The following is a 10,291-nucleotide window of genomic DNA, read 5'->3' as shown; positions in this document are numbered from 1 at the left end:
ATGGCCATCATCAAAAATCTACAAATGACAAATGATGGAGAGGGTGTGGAAAGAAGGCACTCTCCTAAACTGTTGGTGGGAATGTACATTGGTAGAGCCACTATGGAGAATAGTATGGGTTTTCCTTAAAAAAAAAAAAAAAAAAGACTTCCCATATGACATTGCAATACCACTTCTGGGCATATATCCAGAAAAACATGATCCAAAAGGTTACATGCACCCCAATATTCATTGCAGCACTGTTAATAACAGGCAACACACACAGGCAACCTAAATGCCCATCTACAGAGGAACAAATATAGAAGATGTGGTGCATACACACAATGAAATATTACTCGGCCATTAAAGAAAATGAAACTATGATATTTGGAGGCTGTCATACTGAGTGAAGTAAGACAGACAAAGAATGAGAAATACTGTATGACATCCATTATGTGGAATCTAAAAAGAAATGATACAAACAAACTTATTCCAAAATAGAAAAGAGACTCACAGACTTAGAGAATGAACTTACGACTGCGATGGAAAAGCGTGGAGTAAAGGGATGGTTATGGAGTTTGGGATTGACATGTATACACCGCTATATTTGAAATGGATAACTCACAGGGACTACTATATAGCACATAGAACTCTGTTCAATATTATGTGTCAGCCTGCATCCGAGGGGATTTTTGGGGAGAATGGATGTATGTCTATGTATGGATAAATCTGGGATTTCCCTTGTGGATCAGTGATAAAGAATCCACTCGCCAATGCAGGAGAAACAAGTTATATCCCTGGATCAAAAAGATCCCCTGGAGAAGGAAATAGCAAAAAACTCCAGTATTCTGGCCTGGAAAATCCCATGAACAGAGGAGTCTGGTGGGCTACAGTTCATGGGGTCTCAAAAGAATTGAACATGATTTAGTGCTGAACAATAACAGCAATGTGGCTGAGTCCCTTCGTTGCTCACCTGAAAATATCACTATATTGTTAATCAGCTACTATCCAATCAGGTCAGATCAGTCGCTCAATCATGTCCAACTCTTTGCAAGCCCATGAACTGCAGCACACCAGGGGTCCCTGTTGATCACCAACTCCCAGAGTCCACACAAATCCATGTCCATCGAGTCGGTGATGTAATCCAACCATCTCATCCTCTATCGTCCCCTTCTCCTTCCCTCAATCTTTCCCAGCATCAGGGTCTTTTAAAATGAGTCAGCTCTCTGCATCAGGTGGCCAAAGTATTGGAGTTTCAGTTTCAACATCAGTCCTTCCAAAGAACACCCAGGACTGTTCTCCTTTTGGATGGACTGATTGGATCTCCTTGCAATACAAGTGACTCTCAAGAGTCTTCTCCAACACCACAGTTCAAAACCATCAATTCTTCAGCGATCATCTTTCTTCACAGTCCAGCTCTCACTTCCATACATGACCATTGGAAAAACCGTAGCCTTGACCAGATGGACTTTTGTTGGCAAAGTAATGTCTCTGCTTTTTAATATGCTGTCTAGGTTGGTCATAACTTTCCTTCCGAGGGGTAAGTGTCTTTTAATTTCATGGCTGCAGTCACCATCTGCAGTGATTTTGGAGCCCACAAAAATAAAGTCAGCCACTGTTTCCCATATCTTTGACATAAAGAGATAGAACTGGATGCCATGATCTTATTTTTCTGAACGTTAAGCTTTAAGCCAACTTTTTCACTCTCCTGTTTCACTTTCATCAAGAGGATCTTGAGTTCTTCTTCACTTTCTGCCATAAGGGTGGTGTCAACTGCATATCTGAAGTTATTGATATTTCTCCCGGCAATCTTGATTTCAGCTTGTGCTTTCTCCTGCCCAGGGTTCTTATGATGCAATCTGCATATAAGTTAAATAAGCAGGGTGACAATATACAGCCTTGACGTACTCTTTTTCTATTTTGGAACCTGTCTGTTATTCCACGTCCAGTTCTAACTGTTGCTTCCTGACCTGCATACAGGTTTCTCAAGAGGCAGGTCAGGTGGTCTGGTAATCCCTTCCCTTGAAGAATTTTCCACAGTGTATTGTGATTCACATAGTCAAAGACTTTGGCCTAGTTAATAAAGCAGAAACAGATGTTTTTCTGGAACTCTCTTGCTTATTCGATATTCAGAGGATTTCGGCAATATGATCTCTGGTTTCTTTGCGTTTTCTAAAACCAACTTGAATAACAGGAAGTTCACGGTTCATGTATTGCTGAGGCCTGGCTTGGAGAATTTTGAACATTACTTTACTAGTGTGTGATATGACTGCAATTGTGCGGTAGTTTGAGCATTCTTTGGCATTGCCTTATTTGGGGATTGGAATGAAAACTGACTTTTTCCAGTCCTGTGGCCACTGCTGAGTTTTCCAAATTTGCTGGCATATTGAGTACAGAACTTTCACAGAATCATCTTTCAGGATTTGAAATAGCTCCACTGGAATTCCATCACCTCCACTAGCTTTGTTGTTAGTGATGCTTCCTAAGGCCCACTTGACTTCATGTTCCAGGATGTCTGGCTCTAGGTGAGTGATCACACCATCGTGATTATCTAGGTCATGAAGATTTTTTTGTATAGTTCTTCTGTGCATTCTTGCCACCTCTGCTTAATATCTTCTGCTTCTGTTAGGTCCATACCATTTCTGTCCTTTATCGAGCCCATCTTTGCATGAAATGTTCCCTTGGAATCACTAATTTTCTTGAAGAAATCTCTAGTCTTTCCCATTATATTATTTTCCTCTATTTATTTGCATTGATTGCTGAGGAAGGCTTTCTTATTTCTCCTTGCTATTCTTTGGAACTTTGCATTCAAAAGGGTATATCTTTCCTTTTCTCCTTTGTTTTTCACTTCCCTTCTTTTCACAGCTGTTTGTAAGGCCTCCTCAGACAGCCAAATTGCTTTTTTACATTTCTTTTTCTTGGGAATGTTCTTGATCCCTGTCTCTTGCACAATGTCATGAACCTTTGTCATAGTTCTTCAGGAACTGTCTATCAGATCTAGCCCCTTAATTCTCTTTTTCACTTCCACTCTAAAGTCACAAGGGATTTGATTTTGGTCATACCTGAATGACCTAGTGGTTTTCCTCACTTTCTTCAACTTAAGTCTGAGTTTTGTAATAAGGAGTTCATGATCTGAGCCACAGTCAGCTCCTGGTTTTGTTTTTCCTAACTGTATAGAGCTTCTCCATCTTTGGCTGCAAAGAATATAATCAGTCTGATTTTCGTGTTGACCATCTGGTGATGTCCATGTGTAGAGTCTTCTCTTGTGTTGTTGGAAGAGGGTGTTTGCTATGACTAGTGCGTTCTCTTGGCAGAACTATTTTAGCCTTTGCCCTGCTTCATTCTGTACTCCAAGGCCAAATTTTCCTGTTACTCCAGGTGTTTCTTGACTCCCTACTTTTGCATTCCAGTCCCCTATAATGAAAAGGACAACTTTTTTTGGTGTTAGTTCTAGAAGGTCTTCTATGTCTTCATAGAACCATTCAACTTCAACTTCTTCAGCATTACTGGTTGGGGCATAGACTTGGATTACTGTGATATTGAATAGTTTGCCATGGAAATGAACTGAGATCATTCTGTTGTTTTTGAGGTTGCATCCAAGTATTGCATTTTGGACCCCTTTATTGACCATGATGACTACTCCATGTCTTCTAAGGGATTCCTGCCCACAGTAGTAGATATAATGGTCATCTGATTTAAATTCACCCATTCCAGTCCATCTTAGTTTGCTGATTCCTAGCATGTCTACGACTGAGCGACTTCACTTTCACTTTTCACTTTCCACTTTCACACATTGGAGAAGAAATGGCAACCCACTCCAGTGTTCTTGCCTGGAGAATCCCAGGGACAGGGAAGCCTGGTGGGCTTCCGTCTATGGGGTCACACAGAGTCGGACACGGCTGAAGTGACTTAGCAGCAGCAGCAGCAGCAGCATGTCTACGTTCACTCTTGCTTTCTCCTATTTGACCACTTCCAATTTGCCTTGATTCATGGACCTAACATTCCAGGTTCCTATGCAATATTGCCCTTTTCAGCATCGAACCTTGCTTTGTCTCCAGTCCAATCCACAACTGAGTGTTTTTTTTTTTTTTTTTTTTGCTTTGGCTCCTTTCCTTCATTCTTTCTGGAGCTATTTCTCCATTGATTTCCAGTAGCATATTGGGCACCTACTGACCTGGGGAGTTCATGTTTTCATGTCCTATCTTTTTGCCTTTTTACTCTGTTCATGGAGTTCTCAAGGCAAGAATACTGAAATGGTTTGCCATTCCCTTCTCCAGTGGACCATATTCTGTCAGACCTCTCCACTATGATCCGACCATCTTGGGTGGCCCCACATGGCATGGCTTAGTTTCACTGAGTTAGACAAGGCTGTGGTCTGTGTGATCAGATTGGCTAGTTTTCTGTGATTGTGGTTTCAGTCTTTCTGCCCTCTGATGCCCTCTCTCAGCGGCTACCATTTTACTTGGGTTTCTCTTTCCTCTTTCTTGCCTTACTATCAAATACAAAATAAAAAAAGTTTAAATTAAAAATAAAAACAAATGGCATCATGGAATTTTCCCATGACCATTAATTAAATTTACATTCATCTTTTCTAAGCACTAGAATATTTTCCAAATAAAAGAGAAAACCACATATCACATCAAATGCAAAATTAATGCACAGTGTTTAGTTCACCTTTATCAAGAAGATCAATAGGAGTTTGCCTTCCAAATTCCGTTTTTCAGCATGGATTCAACCTTCAATATTCATGCGCCCAATTTGTGCTTTCTGATGTTAGTATTTAGAACTCTATCCTGAAAAAAAAGAAAAAAAACAACCTCTATCCTGATAATACAAAATATGAAAGAAGAACTAAATTTACTGATTTTGAGGGTGTTTATCATAATAAGTGACAGTGACAAGCTTTATTTTCTTGGGCTCCAAAGTCATTCTGGATGGTGACTACAGCCACAAAATTGAAAGAGGCTTGCTCCTTGGAAGAAAGCTGTTACAAACCTAGATACAGTATTAAAAAGCAGAGACATCACTTTGCTGACAAAGGTCCATATACTCAAAGCTATGGTTTTTACAATAGTCATGTATGGATGTAAACGTTGGACTACAAAGAAAGCTGAGCACCGAACAAGTGATGCTTTTAACTGTGGTGTTAGAGAAGACTATTGAGCATCCCATGGACAATAAGGAGATCCAACCAGTCCATCCTAAAGGAGATCAGTCCTGGGTGTTCATTGGAAGGACTGATGTTGAAGTTTAAACTCCAATAGTCTGGCCACCTGATGCGAAGAGCTGACTCATTTGAAAAAAACCCTGGGTCGATGCATGTTACAGGATGCTGGGGGCTGGTTTGCGGGGATGACCCTGAAGGAGAATAAGGGGAGGAGGGAGGCGGGAGTGGGGTTCGGGAGGGGGAACTCATGTACACCCGGGGCGGATTCATGTCAATGTATGGCAAAACCAACCAATATAATATTGTAAAATAATTCTGTTCTGTTCTGTTCAGTCGTTTAGTCGTGTCCAACTCTTTGTGACCCCGTGGACTGTAGCCTACCAGGCTTCTCCATACATGGGATTCTCCAGGCAAGAATACTGGAGTGGGTTACCATTTCCTTCTCCAGGGGATCTTCCCGACCCAGGGATCGAACCCGGGTCTCCCGCATTGGAGGCAGACGTGTTAACCTCTGAGCCACCAGGGAAGCCCGTAAAATAATTAGCCTCCAATAAAATTTTTTTAAAAAATGAAAAAACCCTGATGCTGTGAAAGATTGAGGGCAGGAGGAGAAGGGGACAACAGAGGATGAGATGGTTGGATGGCATCACCGACTCGATGGACATGGTTTTGGGTGAACTCCGGGAGTTGGTGATGGACAGGGAGGCCTGGCGTGCTGCATTTCATGGGGTGGCAAAGAGTCCAAGACGACTGAGCGACTGAAGTGAACTGGGAGATGATGAAGGACAGGGAAGCCTGGCCTGTTGCAGTCCATGGGGTTGCAAAAAGTCATATTTGACTGAGTGACTGAACAACAACAATACTACTATATAGCTAAAGCAAGTGTGTATGGAGTGGTACATTCACTGATAATCTCATCTATGATAGTTGAATTATTACCAAGTTTTTCTGATATATGTTTAATATGCTTTACTTTGAGCTCATATATATAAATTCACGAAGTCTTTTATGACCCTTTCATTGGATATGGATTTCTTTATTTACTATAGACGTTCAGAATGTTCCTGAATTCACATTGCAAGAAATAGACTACAAAATATTGACATTCTATGTGACATTCTATATTCTATTTCTATAGGAAAATTTTCTTAATACTGATTCTGCAAAAACCTGTCCTTACAAAGTTACTCTTGTAGACTCAGTTCATTCAAGACTTTAATTCTGAATGTACCGTTCCCGTACCGTTCGTCGCTTAGTTGTGTCCGACTCTTTGCGACCCCGTGGACTGTAGCCTACCATGCTTCTCCGTCCATGGGATTCTCCAGGCAAGAATACTGGAGTGAGTTACCGTTTCCTTCTCCAGGGGATCTTCCCGACCCAGGGATCGAACCCGGGTCTCCCGCATTGGAGGCAGACGCTTTAACCTCTGAGCCACCAGGGAAGCCCAATTCTGAATGTAGAGCAAAAATAATTAAGCTGTTGGTTGAATTTTATTAGAGATAAATTGTTGTGGGTCTCAACATGGAAACCTGGTACATGCTCATGCCCACTTTGCTGGTCAACTAGTAGGTAAGAAAATGCATTGAATATAGGCTTTCCAAAGTCATTGTAGTTTCACTTCAATATTGCTACTTTGAGAAAAGTTTTATAGCAGAAAATAATGTACTTATAAAAAGTACGTTTCTTTCTTCGAATACTCTGGTCAATAACATGACTTTCAGGAAATACATCTTATATATAACTATCTCTTGCATGGATATAATACTTTACAATTTTTCAAATAAATACCACATTCAAGCCTGACCTCAAAATTATTAAGTAGAATGGCAATCATTATCACCATTCACTGAAGAAGTGTTTGAGAGGGAAAATAAGATTTAAATAAATGATATTTTTTTATATAAAATGTGTTAATTTGTGACCAAGTCAGGACGATTATCCTGATCTCTTAACTTCTAATTGCGTTTTCTTTCCACTTCAATGCCTAAAGTGGTTAATAAGAATCTACTAGACTAGTGAATCAAATGACAAACATTCATGTTTATTATGCTATAGGTATTCTCTTAGATCAAAAGATATTTTCCCTGAAGGATCCTAAATCTGGTTAACAAAAAGAAATAGTACAATGCAATATATGAATCTTGGTCGTGAAGATCTTTATTTAACTTACACGCAGAGTACATCATGAGAAACGCTGGGCTGGAAGAAGCACAAGCTGGAATCAAGATTGCTGGGAGAAATATCAATAACCTCAGATATGCAGATGACACCATCTTTATGGCAGAAAGTGAAGAAAAACTAAAGAGCCTCTTGATGAAAGTGAAAGAGGAGAGTAAAAATGTTGGCTTAAAACTCAACATTCAGAAAACTAAGATCATGGCATCTGGTCCCATCACTTCACGGCAAATACATGGGAAAACAGTGGAAATAGTGTCAGACTTTATTTTTTTGGGCTCCAGAATCACTGTGGATGCTGATTGAAGCCATGAAATTAAAAGACATTTACTCCTTGGATGACCAAACTAGACAGCATATTAAAAAGCAGAAATTACCTTGTCAACAAAGGTCCATCTAGTCAAGGCTATGGTTTTTCCAGTAGTCATGTATGGATGTGAGAGTTGGACTATAAGGAAAGCTGAGTGCCGAAGAATTGATGCTTTTGAACTGTGGTGTTGGAGAAGACTCTTGAGAGCCCCTTGGACTGCAAGGAGATTCAACCAGTCCTGGGTGTTCCCTGGAAGGACTAATGTTGAAGCTGAAACTCCCATACTTTTGCCACCTGATGCGAAGAGCTGACTCATTTGAAAAGACCCTGATGCTGGGCAAGATTGTAGGCAGGAGAAGAAGGGGATGACAAAGGATGAGATGGTTGGATGGCATCACTGACTTGATGGACATGGGGTTGGGTGAACTCCGGGAGCTGGTGATGGACAGGGAGGCCTGGCGTGCTGCGATTCATGGGGTCACAGAGTCGGACATGACTGAGCAACTGAACTGAACTGAACATATGAATATGGGCTTCCCAGGTGACACAGAGGTAAAGAACCCACCTGACAATGCAAGAGATGCAAGTGAGGCTGGTTTGATCCCTGGGTTGGAAAAATTCCCTGGAGAAGGAAATCACAATCCATTCCAGTATTCTTGCCTGGAAAATTTCATGGACAGAGGAACCTGGTGGGCTATAGTCCCATGGGGTGGCAAAGAATTAGACACGACTTAGCACACAAAGTGGTACTATATATAAATATAAAGTTTTGTGACTGTTACAAGAGATAGAATGGTGAAAAAATACCTCATGGAAATGGTAGAGATCTTTTTTTGAGAAAGAGAATTCAGATAATCAGAGATAAAAGAGTTTGACATTTTCAAAGATTAGGTGATTTTAGTAAAGCCAAATGCTAAGAATACATATTGTGAATTCCAAGGGCAGTAAGAATCCTATTATGGTAGGAATAGAAAACAAAAGAAAGCAAAGCAAGCAAAAAAAAAAAAAAAAAACCCATAAATCAGTAATATGATACTGAAAAAACAGCGTGGGCATTTCGGTAGATGGTTTGGATTTACCAGCAAAGGCATTTGGAGTTAATTTGCAGGTGAGTCATGAAAGGTTTTGAGTAGGAAAAAGAGATTTTATAATGAAGTAGTATTTATAGCCAGGTTTCAACTGTACATGAACCAAGAACTTCCAGATGTTCAAGCTGGACTTAGAAAAGGCAGAAGAACCAGAAATCAAATTGCCAGCATCCATTGGATCATCGAAAAAGCATGAAAGTTCCAGAAAAAAAGCATCTACTTCTGCTTTACTGACTATGCAAAAGCCTTTGTGTGGATCATGACAAAATGTGGAAAATTCTGAAAGAGATGGGAATAACAGACCACCTTACCCGCCTCCTGAAAAAAATCTGTATGCAGGTCAAGAAGAAACAGTTAGAAACAGACATGGAACAACAGACTGGTTCCAAATTGTGAAAGGCTGTATATTGTCACCCTGCTTGTTTAACTTATATGCAGAGTACATCATACGAAATGCCAGGCTGGATGAAGCACAGTCTGGAATCAAGATTGCCAGGAGAAATATCAATAACCTCAGATATGCAGATGACACCATCTTTATGGCAGAAAGTGAAAAAAAACTAAAGAGCCTCTTGATGAAAGTGAAAGAGGAGAGTAAAAAAGTTGACATAAAATTCAACATTCAGAAAACTGAGATCATGGCATCTATTCCCATCATTTCATGGGAAATAGATGGGGAAACAGTAGAAACAGTGTCAGACTTTATTTTTTGGGTTCCAAAATCACTGCAGATGCTGATTGCAGCCATGGAATTAAAAGACGCGTACTCCTTGAAAGGAAAGTTATGACCAACCTAGATAGTATATTAAAAAACAGATACATTACTTTGCCAACAAAGGTCCGTCTAATCAAGGCTATGGTTTTTCCCGTGGTCATGTATGGATGTGAGAGTTGGACTGTGAAGAAAGCTGATCGCTAAGGAATTGATGCTTTTGAACTGTGGTGCTGGAGAAGACTCTTGAGAGTCCCTTGAACTGCAAGGAGATCCAACCAGTCCATTCTAAAGGAGATCAATCCTGGGTGTTCATTGGAAGGACTGATTCTAAAGCTGAAACTGCAATACTTTGGCCACCTCATGCGACGAGTTGACTCACTGGAAAAGACTCTGATTCTGGGAAATGTTGGGGGCGGGAGGAGAAGGGGACGATGGAGAATGACATGGCTGGATGGCATCACCGACTCTGTGGACATGAGTTTGGGTGAACTCCGGGAGTTGGTGATGGACAGGGAGGCCTGGCGTGCTGTAATTCATGGGGTCACAGAGAGTCGGACACGACTGAGCGACTGAACTGAACTGAACTGAACTAGGAGTTGGTGAACTGAACTGAGTATTTATAGAAAGAATAATCTCTTTGCAGTGCATAAAATGGATGATCAATTTAGAAGTTAAATAATGTTAAAAATAATTAATATTAATAAAAATAAGAATAGTGTAAAAATCTGTGAACAATGACTATGAAACTTTAAATTTATAAACACATCCCATGGCCGTCTCAAAATACCACCTTTCCAAATAACCTACAAATTTAATTGGGTATGTTCAATGTTTTGTGTAATATAAACAATAACAGC

This window comes from Moschus berezovskii, chromosome X, assembly GCF_049115385.1.
Source record: "Moschus berezovskii isolate FMDL1 chromosome X, NW_MosBer_1.0, whole genome shotgun sequence".
Classification (NCBI taxonomy): Eukaryota; Metazoa; Chordata; class Mammalia; order Artiodactyla; family Moschidae; genus Moschus; species Moschus berezovskii.
This window is presented reverse-complemented; position numbering follows the sequence as displayed.